This window comes from Convolutriloba macropyga, chromosome 11, assembly GCF_964194025.1.
Source record: "Convolutriloba macropyga chromosome 11, txConMacr16.3, whole genome shotgun sequence".
Taxonomy (NCBI): domain Eukaryota; kingdom Metazoa; phylum Xenacoelomorpha; order Acoela; family Convolutidae; genus Convolutriloba; species Convolutriloba macropyga.
The window spans coordinates 13,170,834-13,189,153 of record NC_134478.1 but is presented as its reverse complement, the minus strand read 5'-3'; the positions used below and the strand labels follow the sequence as shown (position 1 = coordinate 13,189,153).

The 18,320-nt window shown below is 37.5% G+C and overlaps 1 protein-coding gene across 1 annotated transcript in view; it reads left to right on the top strand.

The window, feature by feature from the left end:
* Window positions 1-18,320, top strand: part of LOC142349538 (tuberin-like) — a 494,816-nt gene that overhangs the window by 42,293 nt on the left and 434,203 nt on the right. The gene's annotated exons all lie outside the window — the stretch shown is intronic.

Genomic DNA, 18,320 nt, shown 5'->3' with positions numbered 1-18,320 from the left:
TTCTTTCCCCAATTGATTAGTTCCATCCGTTTAATTTTTCTGTAAATCACACACTCAACGAAATGAGTTCCAAAACATCTGCTAAACAAATTCAATTAGAGGTATAGCAGCCGCCCGTGCGCAATATGTACTATCTTTTATAATTGAGCGTGGTACTTGTTTAAAAATACCAAGATTGAAGTTTAATTAATAAGTAGATAAAAGCAGTAGAGAATGGTTTCAAATAAATGAAGATCTAATTGAGTTTTTAACTCTGAAGGTAGGTTTATTGTTCAATGAATGAATTTTATCCTCAGTTTTGTCCGTACCCATTATCGGTTCTATCACCGTGGTAAATTAACCATGTAAATACTGATATGTCACAATTGTTAGTATTGCTCGAAGACCGAGCTTTGTCTATTTCAATCTGTCGACACCTGTCAAGATTGTTTCAGTCATTAATCAAGTAATAAATCAAAATTTTATCTAAATCTTTGACCTTGAAACCCAAGGTTTTTAGTACACCCTTTTTTTACATACGTGTGACACTCACACTGCCCCCCTCTCAATAAGAATAGAGTGTGCCACTCGATCACATAAAGTCAACAAACTTTACAGCTCTTGATGCATGAACGTTTTAAAATACAAAAAGTTTGTACTTTTCATATAGAAAGTTTAGGTATCAGTTTTCGTCATTCATGGCTTTCTCTGCCTTGTCCAGCCCGAAATTGTTGTACGCTTCTCGCGCCCCATCGTTCATCAGTATTTAGTATGCTCGATTAATGGTCTTGAAAAACTCCTCATCTCCACCGGCATCAGGGTGCGTCAACAACTCATTTTGTGGTAGTGTTTTTTGATCTGATCTTTTGAAGGAGAACTTTTTACCAACAAAATCTCGTGCAATGTCGCAGGTCGATTCAATACATGTTTATTCCAAATCTCGAATAAACACTTTTCTGTTGCCTTCGTTTTGGTTTTCTCGTTCTTCAAAGAATGCTTTTGTCTATCAATTATAGTGTCTTTCTTTCGGCACTCACTCGCCAAGTACTGGTTACAGTTTTCCAACTGCTAAAGTTCTGACCTCAATTGGTCATTGTCTTTCTTCCTTTTCTCCATGGCTTCGCTCTTTTTATCAGTATTGACTTTTAGATCGGCCAACTCCTGCTTAAGTAAGTCGATTGACTGCTCTTGTTCGGCATTTCTAGCTGCCGCCGCCTTTAGGTTATCTCTTAGCGCCTCACACTCGCCGTTCAGTTTTCCCAATGCTTCTCTTGTTGCCTCTTTGGCTTTGTCGCAATGTTTGTCTAGTTTTTGTCGAAGTTCGACAGGATCTTTTTGGAGTAAAGAGTTTGTACTCTTCAATTTCTCTAACTGCGCGCACTGGTTTTGCAGTTCCACTTCAGTCTGCAGAGCTCGGGACCGAATATTGGCGGGTGCCAGAAATTCTAGTGTAGACACCTTCCGAGTCCGTGACAGGCAAGATTCCACTCGATACACTCCCGGGAAAATCTCCGAAATAACTTTCCTCAACTCTGGCATATAGTACACATATTCACCAATTTGTGGTGTCTCACTGCCTGCTATGTTTAATAGAATCCATTTTGCTTCTAAAGTTTCTCAATATTTTCAGTCTTGATCTCAAGACTTTTCCCTTATTTTTTATAGGTCTTGAACTCAAGACAACTCTTTTTCATTTTTTTCGGTCTTGAACTCAAGACAACTCATTTTAATTTTTTTTGGTCTTGAACTCAAGACAAGTAATTTTCATTCATTTTTTTGGTCTTGAACTCAAGACAACTCAATTTAATTTTTTTTTTGGTCTTGAAATCAAGACAACTCATTTTAATTTTCTTTTTGGTCTTGAACTCAAGACAAGTCATTTTCATTCACTTTTTCGGTCCTGAACTCAAGACAATTCATTTAATTCTTTTGTTGGTCTTGAACTCAAGACAAGTCATCTTCATTTTCATTTTTTTTTACACAACCGCCTCTTTCAAGGACTCTTTCTCTTCAATCATTTTCTTTTGTTCTCGGCGCTCATTAATTAATTTGAGTAGTTGATTATGCATACGACCCCGTTACAGGGTCGAGATTCCGCAACAGTTGTTGCCAGGAGGCTCTGTTAATGACTAATCCTAAATAGATGAACAATTTAGGAAAATTTTTCACAACTTGGAATGTGAGGTAGACTGTTAAGACTGACACAGCAATGTTCTCAGCTTTTAACCAAACGTATAAGCTTTCAGTTTTTAAGTTACGAAAAATTGTTATTTCATTTGTTAGAAAAAATTGTTTTTGGAACTGAGCGTTCCAATGAATAAAATTTTCATGACTGTATTTTCCATCCCAATCTTGGAATAATTCCCGACTGATAATTCCTTTACTATTATGGCGAATTGTTTGAGCAATTTGACTCTGTTTTACGTCTGATATGGAGAACAGGCTGCGATGCAGGTTTTCATCACTTACCTTTAAGTTATTATTCATAAGCCACTGATATATCTCACGCTTGAATTTCTTCAGCGTTTCTCCTTATTGTTGAAAACTGCCGTCTTCTAAGTTCACAACATTTGGGTACAGCGGGTTGCATGCAGCGATTGTATAATTATGATACAAAATTTTTGTAATAGGGTCCATATATCTAATAGATGAAAAATTCTGACCCTATACTAACACAGGAACTTCTTCTGTGCAAAAAGGAAGTTTAGTTATTGGTGCTATTTATGAACATATAACACAGATCCTGCTCTTTCGACGTGAGTTCCTTTCTCGGAGAGCGTTACCGATGGACGAACAACGTTTTTTGATATTTCAATCATATTGGTCGTTGAACCTCGCATTGGAGCGTTCTAATTTTTATAAAAAAATTTCTCTCTCCTTGAGAAGTTCGAAGTTTAAGGTATCAACAACGCTTGAAAAAAAACAGTTCCATGGTTATTTTAAGATTACCAGTTTTCAATTCTGAACTTTTCTCGGAGTAAAAAACACCTGGAACTCCGGTTGTTTTCACCTGCTGTCCACACAAACTAATTGCTTTTTCCTCTAAGATTTCTAATGCAAGATCTTCATATTTGTTTTTGTGTAAAATTTTTCCGCTGATGAAAGTGGTCTTGTTGTTACCAAAAATTTTTACAGGGTCCTCCTTATTAAAGTGTTTGATCGTTTGACATGTTTGCTCACCTTGATTTCCAAAAAAATAGTTTACTAAGTTGTCTTCAAAATATATGGTTTTGACAAAAAACAGTTTTCGAGAAACCTAGGGGATCCTTAAAGCTTAAGAGGTTTCTTTGTATCAGCTTTCCCCAAATTGTTCCGATGTAAAGTTTTGCATTGATCATCACATTTCCAATGAGTTTTAATCCTGTAGGTGAAACCCACTCTAGAGGCTCAGCAAACATAGCACCCTCACGATTTTTTTTTCATGAAGCTCTGGCTTTGCTCCTCGGCATAAGTAGTTTCACTTGTTCCTTGTAAAATTTTTTTTCGTTACTGAATTGTTGACTTTAAAGGTCTCATCTCCAAAACCTGGTAAAGCAAAGTTTTTGTTTTGCCAAATGCTCCTGCAGGTTCCCTCGTTTAATGGATATATGGATTTTAGGAGTCTTGAGTTTTTGGTAGTAAAGACAACATCGTCATATACATTGCTCTTTTTAAGTGCAGACACAGTATATGCCACTTCATACATGCAAAATCTTAATTTTATCTCGGGCAGAACCTCAGCATATATCAAACTACCTTCTTCTATTGTTTTCGATACTCGAATTTTGTTATCACAGTTTGTACTGTGATCCAGAGAAAAAAATTTTGTTGATACGATATTGTCAAAATCATAGCCGTATAATTTAATACAAAGTGAAGGAGAAGCAAAAATGGCTAGCAATGCCACATACAAACACAGTGATATTCCATCATACGATGCTCCAGACGAACTCGTCTTTCTTTTCAATTCCTTTATTTCTTTCTGGATTTTTTTGAAACAAATACATCATCCGTTTCCGGGCTGCTAAATAACTCCTCATCTTGCGAAGTAAAGTAATTTTTTAATCGCTCAGGCACCGATTTTAATCGACTGCTAGACCTTGTAGCCATTTTTGTTGCCTTGGGATTACTATTAATCTTTTCTTCAGTGCATTTTGTTTTATTACTAGATTCTTGTTGCTTTTTTTCTGGTTTTGGATTTTTTGTTTCTGCTTGTTTTTTTTTCAGTGTACTCTGTAGCTTTTGATGAAGTTGCATCTCCTCCCTCGGGAAGATTTTGTGCCTTCTCTTGCCCTTTAGAGGTTTCTTGCTCTGATTCTTTAGCTTCATTCTCAGACGTTTCATTTGTAACGTTTATTGAACCATTAGCATCCTCAGCTTCGGATTGATTTTCTGTGTTTAGATTGCTTTCACTGTCTGTTGATGAATCTATTTCAGTTATATCGCTATCGTGTGAGCTGTTCAATTCGCTATTCTTCTGCTCCTTAATGATTGTTTTTCGTTTCGCCTGAGGCTCAGGGGTGAATGGATTTTCTCGTTTTTGGTATTTCTTCAGTCGGTCATAATAGTTCTTGATAGTTTTCCTCGTCTTTTTATCTTCTACCTTGAAAATCAAATCGTTTATAATTTCAACAATTATGTATGGTCCTCTATAGAAAGAAGTAAATTTTCTTGTTTCCCCTTTCTTAACCGTTGGGTTGAAAACTAACACATCTTCGCCAACTTTAAAACTCGGCCCATACTTACTGCGATCATAATACGACTTCTGGCGTTCTTGTTCGACATCCATATACTCTCGCATCAACTGTTGCGTTTCCTGTAGTTTCTGTTTCATCGTGAAAACATAGTCACTTGGTGTTGCATAAATTGTAGTCTATGGTGTGCTATAGATGCAGTCTATAGGTAGCGACAGTGGAAAACCCAGCACCAAAAACGCTGGGCTGTATCTTGTTACACTATGAATTGATGATCGATATGCCATCATCGCTAAAGGTAGAAAATTAGTCCACTCGTGTTGGTATTGTCCTATATATTTGGAGAGGCATTCTTCTATTGTTCAATTTGTTCGTTTAATCATCGCGTTCCCTTGTGGGTGGTAGGATGTGGTTGATATCCTCTGAGTTCCTAGTTCACTTCAAAGACTACGAAACAACTTAGAAATAAAGTTTGACCCTTGGTCACTCTGTAGGTTGACTGGACAGCCGAATCTTACTATCCAGTGTTCAACAAACGCTTTTGCCACAGTTTTTGCCTCTTGATTGGGTAACGCTACGGCTTCGTACCACTTACTGAATTGATCACCGATAAGCAAAATGTACTTGTTTCCCTGAGACTCGGGAATTGGACCCATGATATCAAGAGATACTTGCCAAAATGGATGACTACATTTCCATTTTGTGAGTGAATGCCGTTGTTTCTGCTTAGTGCCTTTCCTTTTTAGGCAAACGTCACTGCTTTCTATCCAGTTTCTTACGTCCCTTTTTGTGCACGGCCAATAAAATCTTTCGCAAGCTCTTTTGTACGTTTTCTCTATACCAAAGCGTGCTGCGCTAGGCGAATCATGCAACAGCTCAAGATCTTTGGACACTCTACCCCAAGGTAACAGCATTTGGTAAACAGTTTCAAATTTAGCTCTGTTTGGTGTTTTCGATACAAAATCGCTTCTATGAGAAAAAATATTTTTATACTAAACCCAGTATTTCCATAACTCTTTTGAAGCTCCGTTTCTCATTTGCCGTGGTTCGGGTCTTTTTTTGTTTATGACCCATGAATCTACTTCTTTGAGTGTATTGTCACTTTGCTGCGAATCTCGCACTTTTACTCTCTGTAGTTTGTTTAACTGCCAACCTCGACTACTAGAGTCGGTATCGTCTTGCTCTACGTCTAGCGCAATAGCGTTATCGAAAGCTGTTTGGTCCTCGTCTTCTGTATTTATGCGCGAAATACAGTCAGCGTGTGGGATTTTCTTTCCTGCTCTATGCTTGATGTCAAAATAAATTGCCCAAGTTTCTCTATCCATCTTGCGACCATACCGTCTGGTTCTTTAAAACTATAGATCCACACGAGAGCCCTGTGGTCCGTTATAATTAAAAAGTGCTGACCAAGTAAATAGTTTTTAAAATAATGGGTAAAATGAACTATTGCGAATAATTGCCGCTTAGTTGCTGAGTAGTTTCGTTGACTTTTACTCAAAGTTTTACTAGCATATGCAATAACTCTATCCTCAGTTCCTTCTTTTTATGTAAGAACTGCTCCGATGCCTGTCAACGATGCATCGGTAGTTAATGTATATTGATCCGTATTGTTTGGATATCCTAAAACTGGGGCTTCCAAAAGCATTTTCTTCAGTTCTGCTACCGCACTTGTACTCCATTCAAATTTATTTGATTTATTTAGTAACCTGTAAAGAGTTTCTGCTGGTTTTCCGAAATCCGGTATGAGTTTTTGATAATAGCCCACAAGCCCCAGAAAAGCCCTGACGTCTTTTAGGGATGATGGTTCTTTCATTTTTTCTACCGCTCTTACTTTCTCTGGGTCGACCTCGACACCACAGATATAATATGTCCTAAAAAACTGACTCGCTTTTGGAAGAAAATGCATTTTGATCATTTAATCTTTTATCCATTCTCCGATAAACGTTGGAAAACCAGCTCTAACCGTTTAAGATGTTCTTCGAAATTTCTTCCAAAAACGATAAAGTCGTCTAGATAAAATAAAGCTACTTCGTAAGAGAGACCAGCAAAAATTGATTCCATTAGGTTTTGAAAAGCTCCTGGCGCAGAAGCTAGTCCCATAGGGAGCTTTTTCCACTTATATAGGCCCAAAGGTGTTATAAAAGCTGTTACATTTTGACTCTCTTCTTCCAGCGCCATTTGAAAGTATCCCGACAGAAGATCAATATTTGAGAAGTACTTGTTTCCCTCCAGTGAATCAATAACCTCATTTATTCGTGGTAAAGGCCAGCATATTTTCTCTATTTGTTTGTTTAGACCACGGTAGTCTACAACTAAGCGTTAGGTTACGTCTTTTTTTAGTACCAGTAATGATGGTGCTGCACAATCAGAGTGTGTTGGTTCGACTAAGTAATCTCGTTCCAAGTCTTCAACAATTTTTTTAATGACTTTTCTTTTCTCAAAGCTCATGCTGCCGTATGTCCGTCTGAATGGCACAGCATCCTTTTTTAATTTTATTTTATGATAAACTCTGTCACAAAATCCCCTATCATTTGAGTTTCGCGAAAATATCACTTCATATTTTTTGCAAAGTGACCTCACTTTTGTCATTTCCTCACAAGACAAGCTCATTGAACTTGAATTCACGTGTTTCTCAAAATCAAATTCATCCCTATGCTTTGTTTTATTATTGTCAGCGTTATTTTGCTGTACTCTTGAAATTTTTTCAATGTTTTCCGCACATGCGATTCTTGCTTTTTTGTAAACTTTCTTTAGTTCTAAGGTAGGGTTCAGAACTCGATCCATATGACATCATCAGCCATGTCATTCAGCGATCTCTCTATCAATAAGTGTGATTTGTCTTCAAACTCTTTCATGGGTTCGACTATAATTTCTGTTTGCTGTGTTATGTTACCTTTTTCATCGATAATTTTGCATTTAATGAAACCCTCGCAGCAACGAGGTAATTCGTGATCCTCTGCAACAATTAAAAACAGATTTTTATTACTTCGTTGGGATGGGGACAATTGTAATGTTTTCCCAATTGCACGGCAAAAAAGTTCTTCCTTTCTGAGATTTAAAATACAGTCAAAATTGTACAAGAATTCCATGCCTAATAAACAAGACGTTATCTCAATTCTGAAGTTGAACTTGAATATCTGCTGCCCCCATTGTAGGCATTGTCCCGTTGTTGGCAGCTATTATATTTTTATTGCATATTCTGATCTGGCTCGGTTCCCCCAATTGCTTGTAGAGTATGTCGCTTAAAATATTAACACTACTTCCACTATCAATTAAGGCCATTATCAATTTGTCTTTTATCATTATTTTTGCAAACAACGCCTCCACTGGGTTGTTTCCGCCATGCAAGGTTTTTACGTAGCCGGCTGAAAATAAAGCCCTGCCAATTTCAGCTAGTTGATTTCGTTTGAAGTGATTTGGGCTCCCACATTTGAAACAATTTTTGCACTCCCTAGATGCATGGTTTCGCTGACCGCAACGGCGACATTTTTCTTTCTCGAAACTCACCGCTGCCTTTGACTGCTCGGCACGACTCTCGTGCGATTGATCTCGGCTTCTGTTCTCACCTCCCGGTGTTAGCGAACGCGCATTACTTTCGTAAATGTTTCGTCTATGCTCAGCGGTGCTTCTGGTATAGTTATTAATACTTCTATTTCTATCTCCGTTCTCTCTTGAACTTCGCTCACTACCGCGCAGAAACTCTTTTGGCCGCGCTCCTTGCGATGAAAACTTTTGATTCTCTTGCCTATTAGGTTGATCAGTCTGCAGTGTTCTTACTAAATCGTTAATCGAATTAACTAGTTGTGTGTTTTCATTCGACTGGATAGCGGAAACCCGCGGCTCATTATCCTCCTCCTCAATTATCGTGACTGCTTCAATGTGTAGTGCTCTTTCTAAAACTTGGTTTAAAGTCATATCCGCGTCACCCAAGTTCTTTCTCAGGTGGAGTCGCACCTGAATATTTTTTATGCCTTCGAGGAATAATCCCCTCTAAATGAGATGTTCTCTTGTCTCATTAGACTCTTGTGGGTGTGCCGTCAAATCTAAAGTTTGCAATTCACCGAGAAGATCTGTTATTTTTTCACCGGGCTGCTGGACTCTCCTAGCTAGCCTCCCCCGGAACACTACTGGTTTCTCATTATAATGTTGTCTGAAAGCCTGTACGGTCTCGTCATAACTTTTTCTAGTGTCCTCCGAAAGTGTACGATGGAAATCAATAGCCGACTTTTGTAAACTTAACACGAAATAATGCGGCCGTTCATCAATTTCGGTCGCGGCGCCGTCTACTGTTTCTTTTCTTTGCCATTTTTGAAGTTGTGACAAGGGCTCAAAGTGTGTAACATAACTTTCGAAATCGTTTGATCCAGTAAACGGTTCCGGTAACAGCGTTTTTGAGGAGTGCCGCGCCGTCCTTATTTTATTTTAAAGCTGTCGTTATTCAAAATATTTCGCTAATTCTGTTCGAAACTCGAACTATTTTTCCGACAGATTTTAAATATTATTGAAACTCTAATTTCTTATTCAATAAATGCAACAAAACTAGAGGTTTAATGCTTGAGTTTAAGTCAAATTAAGTCAAATTAAAATACTTATGTTTTTGAACGCTATTTTATGATCAAAAAAACATGTACACCCTGATTTTTGCTATTCGAATTTTTAGGGAGTACTTACTTGAAAGTTCCAAGATGGCAGTTGTTCTTGTCAAACCCCGACAGCAATCCACAATTCCTCTTCCGGGTCGTGATGTTAAGACGTGGAACTCTAGTTTAAAAGTTTGTTTTCAAACAAAAAATAGATTTCTCTTGGAAATTAGTACAACGCTCAATATTACTGTGTGGTGGTTTTCTATTTACTTTTAATCTCTGTTGCCATTATAGCTGCCGCCCGTGCGCAATATGTACTATCTTTTATAAATGAGCGTGGTACTTGATTAAAAATAAAAAGATTGAAGTTTAATTAATAAGTAGATAAAAGCAGAAGAGAATGGTTTCAAATAAATGAAGATCTAATTGAGTGCTTAACTCTGAAGGTAGATTTATTGTTCAATGAATGAATTTTATCCTCAGTTTTGTCCGTACCCAATATCGGTTCTATCACCGTGGTAAATTAACTATGTAAATACTGATATGTCACAATTGTTAGCATTGCTATTTCAATCTGTCGACACCTGTCAAGATTGTGTCAGTCATCAATCAAGTAATAAATTAAAATTTAAACTAAATCTTTGACCTTAAATCCCAAGGTTTTTAGTGCACCTTTTTTTACAAACGTGTGACACTCACAGAGGGTATGAGTATTCAATTTGAAACCTGTTCTAAGCCAATTGGTAAAAAAGAGGCAATCTTCCGTTGCGTATGCTGTGCCACAATCATTCACATGTCCTCAAGCTGCACAAAATTTAGCAACGAAATAATAAATGCACTTCAGCAGGTCAATCAAAACGTTCAGCTTCTATGCAACGCATGCGTACAGCAGAACAAACGTGATGTGATTCTGGACATCATAAAAAGTCACCGCAAAAACAGAACAATCTAGAAATAAAAGACGACATTCAAGCCACAATCAAAGAAACTATTAGCAGCAAAATAAATCCTAAAACTGCAAATGACCTGGCAATCAGAATAAGAGGAATTGATGAAAGTAAGAAAGAAACCGCTCGTGAAAGAGCTGAAGAAGATATACAAGAAATACAGTCAATCCTCAAATTCCTCAAGCTAGACTGCCAAATTACGGACTGCAGGCTCATGGGTACCTTCAAAGATGGAAGGCATCGCACCATTCTTGCAAGCATGCCATGCGTGTATGACAAACGCATCTTACTACTCTCACTCTCAAGATTGAAACGATATAGCAAAACAGTGTACATTAGCAAAGACTATTCCCCGCAAGAAGAAGTGCAACTGAATAAGTGTCTGAAAAAGCGAAAAGACTTGATAGACGCAGGTTTCCCCAGAAAAATTTTGAAAGTGATGAATCTGAAATTATACGAAAAATATGATGAAAATTGGGTCGAGTACTCAGACAATGCTTCGTATTCCACCTGACTCGCAAAAAATATATACAAAAAACTGAGGTATCAATTCTAACGTTCAATTTACATTGTTTCATTGATCTACCACGAAGATTTGCATTTGCAAACGCTATTATCCCCTACAATCCAGACATTCTTTGCCTAACCGAAACATGGCTCACAGAAGAAGTTTCAAACAAAGCACTCTTTCTCAAAAATTATGTCATTCACAGAAATGACAGAACTTCAAAATCCGGTGTCTCCAAACATGGAGGTGTTCTAGTGGCGGTAAAAGACAACATTCAATCTGAAGAATTGTTCGTTAAGAACACATATGAGGATTGCCTAATCTCAAAAATTAACACTAAAAATGACTCAATCCTAATCGTCTGCATTTACAACGCACCTAAAGACAGCCCATACAGATGGTGCAAGCAGAAGTTTGAAGATCTCACACAAACGCTAAAGTATTTAGAGAAGAAAACAAAGCCAAAATCAATCATCATTGCAGGAGACCTCAATTTCTTAACCACTGACTGGAAAAAAATGTCGTCACCAGATGAACTCGACGACACCTGGCTCAACTATTTCATAGATGAAAATTTTGAACAAAGGCTAAACTTCACTAACCTTTTGGGGTATAAAAAACAACTAGATTTCTTCCTAACAAACAAACCACAATTTTGGATCAATTCAAAAATCGAATTCAATATTAGTTACAACTATGCCCTCAACAACAAAAAAAGCCCAGATCATTACGCTTATATAACACGATACGAATGCAACCACGATCATGCGACCAATCGCAGCAGACCAAAATACGCTCACAAAAGAATAGATTGGATTAATTTCAATTGCAATATCTCAAAAAACCCATTTAACCACTATTGTTACAGTAACGTTGACGATCTTCTTAAACAGTGGTATGAATGGTTCAATCGCCTTTTCGATCAAAATGTCCCAGGAGTAACTCAGCACAGATCACAGCTCCCCCTTGGGTGTCAAAAAGCACATCCCATGAAATGAAAAAACTATCAACTTTAAAGCGAAAAGCAATTGCCCATCCGAGTCCTGCTCCAAGCACAAAATAGATCGTCTCGAAGAAAAAAACAACACACTTTGTAAAAACGATCAAGTCATCTATGAAAGCGAGATCTTTGCACTACGTCAATTCAGTGTTATTCAAAAATATTTACGATCAATTAATAAAGTCACACCATTCCCAAGTGAGATGCACCTAAATGAACAAACTGCTAACACTAATGAAGAGAAAGCCGAGTTGTTCAATTTATTTTTCCAGAGTGTTTTCAATTCAAAAAGATCAAAAGTTGAGAACCAGTTCAATTTTGAAGAAAAAGGTCTTAATCGCTTTGATATTTCAGAAAAAGAAATTGAAAGTATACAAAATAAACTTGATACTAGTAAAGCCAACGGCCCTGATGATGTTAGTAACCTGTTGCTGAAAAATCTAACAAAAACATTAAGCAGATCCTTACTTCTACTTTTTCAAACATTCATTAACAAAGGTAAATTTCCAGCATATTGGAAACAAAGTGACATAACACCAATACACAAAGAGGGCAATAAAGCCACAATCAATATGTATAGACCAATTAATTGCTTATGTTGCCTCTCAAAAGTTTTCGAGAAACTTATGTTCAACAAACTCTACGAGCACGTTAAAGGAACACTTCACAATTCGCAGTTTGGTTTTCGGCCTCAACGTTCAGCAATTACTCAAATGTTATGCTTTCTAGACCAACTGTACAAAGAATACGACTCAATTGCACATGATGAACTTTTCTTTTTCTACCTAGATTTCCAGAAAGCGTTTGATACAATACCCCACCACAGCGTTGTTTCAATATTGTCGGAATCAGGGATTGGAGGAAAAGCGCTCAGTTTAATAGCCAACTACTGCGACGACAAAATACAACGTGTTCGCATTGGAACCTCAAAGTCGAGCCTTCGTGACGTCACTAGCGGCGTACCGCAAGGTTCAATCCTGGGGCCACTAATTTTTCTCGTCTACATAAATGATTTACAACAAAAAATCGAATACAGTCAAACCTACGGCTATGCAGATGATTACAAATTGCTCTCTAATAACAAACATGAACTTCAAATTGATCTCCAGAAATTAAATGAATGGTGCAATAACAACGAAATGCGCCTCCATGAAAACGAAAGCAAGATCCTGTGTTTCGAGAAAAAGTTGCTCTTTACAATAAAAAATGAAACTCTCAAGATCTCGTCTCATCAAAAAATTTTGGAATACAAATTTGTGATAACCTCACGTGGAATCAAAACGCAAGCACGCGAGCCTCCAAAACTCTTAAAGCACTTTGGTACCTCAGAAGAAATCTTCACCACGGAACTCTCCCTCAAGTTAAATTAAACGCATACAAGGGTTACATTGTGCAAATTATATCCTACGCCTGTCATGTGTGGTATCCGTCTAAATGCGATCTAGTACTCATCAAAAGAATTCAAAAAAGTGCGACGGAATGGATAATAGGTTCTTCTCTCACATATAAGGACCGTTTAATCAAACTGAAAAATCTACCTCTATCTTTTTAATTCGAACTTCACAGCTTATTACTCCTATGTGATCTCATGAACAATAAATACAACATGGTCATAGAAAAGTATATACATTTCAACAACAATAATCGGACGAGACAAGGCGCGAAATGTGAAATCAAACTTACGAAAAAACGATTATTCAAAAGCGACAAAAAATTCTGGTCGAGAACAGCCCATCTCTATAATATTGTCAACAAACACACAGACCTTACAGACAACAAAAATATAAAATATCGGATCAGCGACATTTATTAAGTATTCTTTCTTAGAAATTTTAACGAAATTGACATGTGCACTTGGAGAATTTGCTGCCTGTGCAATAAGTGTAACCCTATTTCGAAACCATCTCATTTATAACGATCAATAAGAGTGCTGCAACCCGTGCATTGCAGAAGCCTGAACTACTACTACTACTACTACTACTACTACTACTACTACTACTACTACTACTGCTACTACTACTACTACTATTAAATAATTGGCAAAACAAAAACCAATTATTGCAATAATTGCAGTAATTGGTCAATTAAATTTGATGTTCCATCTTTTTTTATCGTACCATTAAAAATAACTTTGCCTTGGTTTACCTGAAAATGTACGCAACTTGCTATATGTTCAGAATTATTCAATTTCTAGTCAACAAAAACTTTTTTAACTCCTAAATCTACCAAATTACATGCGATCTCAGATCCCAGATCTGTCAAAGTTTGTGATCTGGGATCTTTTTCTCTAGTTGCGGGTTTGCGACTGGGTAAAATGCTGCTTCTATTTTTGCTAACTACTGGTCAATTGATCGGGTCAAACAAATCAATTATGGCAATTAAAATAGAGCAACCAATCAATTATTGCAATCAAGCAATACAAAAGGCAAATAATGAAATTCCCCTCCCCAAAATTGGGAGAAAATTCACTGGTCCGGGGCCCTCACAGCACTATGTTTTCATAAAACATTCGTCTTAAATAAATCTATCAATAAAATGATTATGTATATAAACATCAACTGAAGAAGTAAAACAAAAGACAGACAGCATTAGAAAACAAACAACTAATGACGAAAGATGAGTAAAACTAACAGCCTCCTGCCTTCAACCACAGCTCCCATCGGAGCATGCATCAACAATTTGGCGCTCCCTAAGCGTCCTTAACCCGCGAATGCAAAGGATGGTACTCCTTAGAAGAGCAAAGCTGATTTCTGTCCTCAGATATGTTATATCAGCGTAGCTGTCTTCTTTTCGCGCAGAGCGCTTTGATGCAAGTTGTTTCAGCGCTTTTGAAGCTGATTAGCCAGCTCCACCAGTTCAAGCGAAGACAAGCGGACAGAGCTTTGCTTTCTCAACCTCAGTTATTCTTTGTTCATACTTGTTCTTTTCGATAGATTCAAGATACTTGCAGGCTTTGCTACTGCTTTCAGGGCAACCTTTTGCCAGCGGTTTGATATTTTTAACATCAAAATAGGTTTTGTTGAACCTCGATTCCCAAAGTCTGTTGGCCTTGATGTATAATCTTGCATCATCATCATCATTTGTCGTTGATTTAAGAGCAAAGGTTTCCCCTTGCAGCGGCTGAAGATGATGTTCGATCTCGACATCATGGCAGACATCAGTTAACAAATTTGCAGCAGAAATGCGGAGTTAAATACTTCTCATGTGCGTGCATCCTCATTTCGGATAGTCGAGGGCATATGAAACAGTTGAATTTTCATTGCATGAGAATAGTGATGGCATATTTACTGGGTCCAAGCTACGGCGAAGGACAGAGAAGGTTCCTGTATTTTTGATAGTACGCGAGATTGTTTACCAAATGGGCTGATAGTTCATTGTCGATTGATATCTCACTTTTTTTAGAGGTCAATATCGGGTGCTGTAATTGCTGAGAAAATAAATTGAAGCTGAATCAATGAAGTTGAGAATTGATAAACATTTTGAGGAGAAACATTGGCAAGAGCGGTCAACTTTTTTAACAGCAATTTCTGCTGTTTTGGTGACTTTTCTACAAACTTCTCTTCTGCATTATCAGATTCTGTTAAACTACCAAGAACTCTACAACCGTCAACTATTTTTGCTTCGTCACTACCAAAAATCTGCTGTGCTTTTTGAAAAAGATGCTCTTTAGCAATGATGTGGCATTTGTTAAGAGTTGGTAACCGAAAGCAGGACCAAGTTTTTTCAATGAGTCAAAAAATTCTTTTCAAATTATCAGGAGAACCAACAGTGTTGCCATCGTCCGCATATCACTTTTGAACAGTGAAGCAATTGCCATGAAATTCATTTAGGGGGATAATGGCAACTCCATACATCGACATCGCAAGTGGGTCGCCTTGGGTTGTACCTTCCTGAGAGAAAACTGTTTGTTTATTGTTGAACAAATGTGATGATTCATGATTTGAATTAAATTAAGAATGTTAGAGGGAAGGGTTTAATTTGTCAATGCTTCGTGAGGCCAGACCACGATTGAATATATTGAAGGAATGTATTGCATGATCAATTCTCAATTTTTGAACAATACATAGCTTCTGATCACCACCATATATCTTAACGTCAATATTAGCAAATATGACTATAGCCTTTCCATTAACTCGCCCAAAATATTTTCCCAATTTCTATCGGTCGTACACCAGGGCTTTTAACAAGAGCTATCAACCGACAAGAATTATATGGAAGGAGAAAAATCAAATGAGACTTAGCTATGCGTATTGCTAGTTTAATTATTTTTTTGCATAAGTCAGTTGAAGACGACCTAAAGGAAGTCAGAAACTTTTGACATTTGTTGGCATCAAGAACGGAAGGGCCACGACTCCCATGCGTCTTCATGGCAGATTTTCTAACCATTGAGGCATTGAGTTTTTCAAATATGGATTGATGGTATGCTTAACTTTTTGGATGTTCACTGATCACTGGATAATTTTCTCGCGTAAGACATCCAGGACTGTTTTCATGTCAATTTTGTCATTTTAAGAAAAAGGATCAATCCTTTCGCTTCCTCTGTAAGACTTCGAATGAAATCAGAAAATCTTACGGTTGAGATTTGTTTATCAAATTTTTTGTATTCATCACAAAATTGTTTTGTTTTAGTTCTCTTCATACCTTCCTGGATAGACTTTGCTTCAAGAAACAGGGAATCTATGTCCCACTTTATCCATTGATCTAACCGCCTTTCAATGGTTTTGTTATTCGAGGCGTCAACCTCCGTTATTGCTCTTGCAAGAATGAGAACAACTGGTTTGTAGATGTTTTTCATAAAATTTTTTTTGCTTTCCTCGAGGTTGAGCCAGCAACTGTAGGGTTCAGAGCAGGTTTGCCTTGAAGCTTGCAATATCTGGTTTTTGGCCTCTGCTTGTCTCAGAATTGTTGCCTCTGAGGAAATTAGAGTTTTCTCAAGGAAGTTCTCATGGTTTTCCTGCCCAAAGTTGAGTCCACTTTACTTTACGTGCTGGTAAGTGGCGCTTGAGTACCATCCAACCCTGATTTTAATTAGTCTTCAAGAAAACAATCGATTCACCAAAACTGATTTGATGAGATAATTTCATGGTGTGAAGGATGGTTTTTAATCTTGAAAACCTTCGGCCATCCTGCTAACCTTCAACAGAACCCCAGTCCATCCTTCTGCGCTATGTAGCCCCTCTTGTCCAGACCTGCCAACAAGGATTTGAAAAAATAAATTATAATTGCAACAATAGCTGGTTTCTTTTCTTTAACTGAGAAAGTTGACATGAAAACAACCCTTGATGTCTTACGCGAGAAACATCCGAGCTCAAGTCGTCCTCAACTGTTCCCTGCAAAATAAATGCTAAACTAGCAGTACGCATAGCTACATTTCATTTGATTTTACTCCTTCATATAATTAATGTCAGCTGATTGCTCTTGATAAATGCCGCAGTGTACGACCGATAGGAATTGGGGAACTCCTCACGCGAAAATTTGGAAGAACTATTGTCAAATGTGTTAAAACCAACTTTATGTTATTAGATGGTGATCAGCAGCTATATATTTGTCAAAAATGAGGAATTGTATATGCAATCCATTTTTGCAGAGCTGCTTCAAAAGACACAGATTCGAAGGCGATTTTGCTAATTTACGCAAGATACGTTTTCAATATATTCAACCTTGATCTGGCCTCACGAAACATTGAGATATTATGCTCTTCCCTCTAACATTCTTTATGTAATTCAAATCATGAATCATCACATTTGTTCGTCAATAAACAAACAATATTCTCTCAGGAAGGTACAACCTAAGGCGACCCACTTGCGATGTCGATGTATGGAGTTATCCATACATCGACATCGCAAGTGAAAATAAGTGACGGTTGTAAAGTACTTGGTGGTGTAATAGGCACTGAAAATGCAGAAAAGACGTTTAAAAAAATCTCTAAAACAGCAGAAATTGCTGTTAAAAGAGGTGGCCGCTCATGACAATTCTTCCACTCTCAATATTTAAAAATCGTTCACTTCATCGGTTCAGCATAAAATGACTTCCTTAGCACGTACAACAACCAATATTGAAGAATTTTTACAAGATTGTGAGATATCAATCAACAATGAGCTCTTACCTATTCCATAAAAGAATCACGTGTACAATCAAAAATACAGGAACATCTTCTCGTTGCCGATAAGGGAGGGCGGCCTTAACATTCTTTACACCGTAGACCGCTTTAAGGAATACGAACGATGAGTTCAACTGTCAAGTCCCTTATCCTCATCTTCGTTAGAAACTGAACTAAAGCAACAACAGATCATACAAGAAAAAAAACGAGGAAGAGCTTGCAATAAAATCAAAAAATTCCGAAACTAAAAGCGAATTAAATAAAAACTAGATCCGTTCACTTGACTTAGCGGGTCTTTCCCATTATAGCCCCCCCCCCCGAGCTTAGTGGTCAGATAACCTATAGCCCCCCCCCCAAATATGGTAATTTTAACATATTGGGCGGGCTCTAATTTCAAGCGGGGCTTTAATGGGTAAGACCCGACCTAGCTAGGTTGAAAAGGGAGCATCAAGCTGGTTAAACGCTATTTCAATGAAGCAATACCACTTTGACCTAACAAAAAGCAAGTTTCGTGATGGCATTGCCCTTCG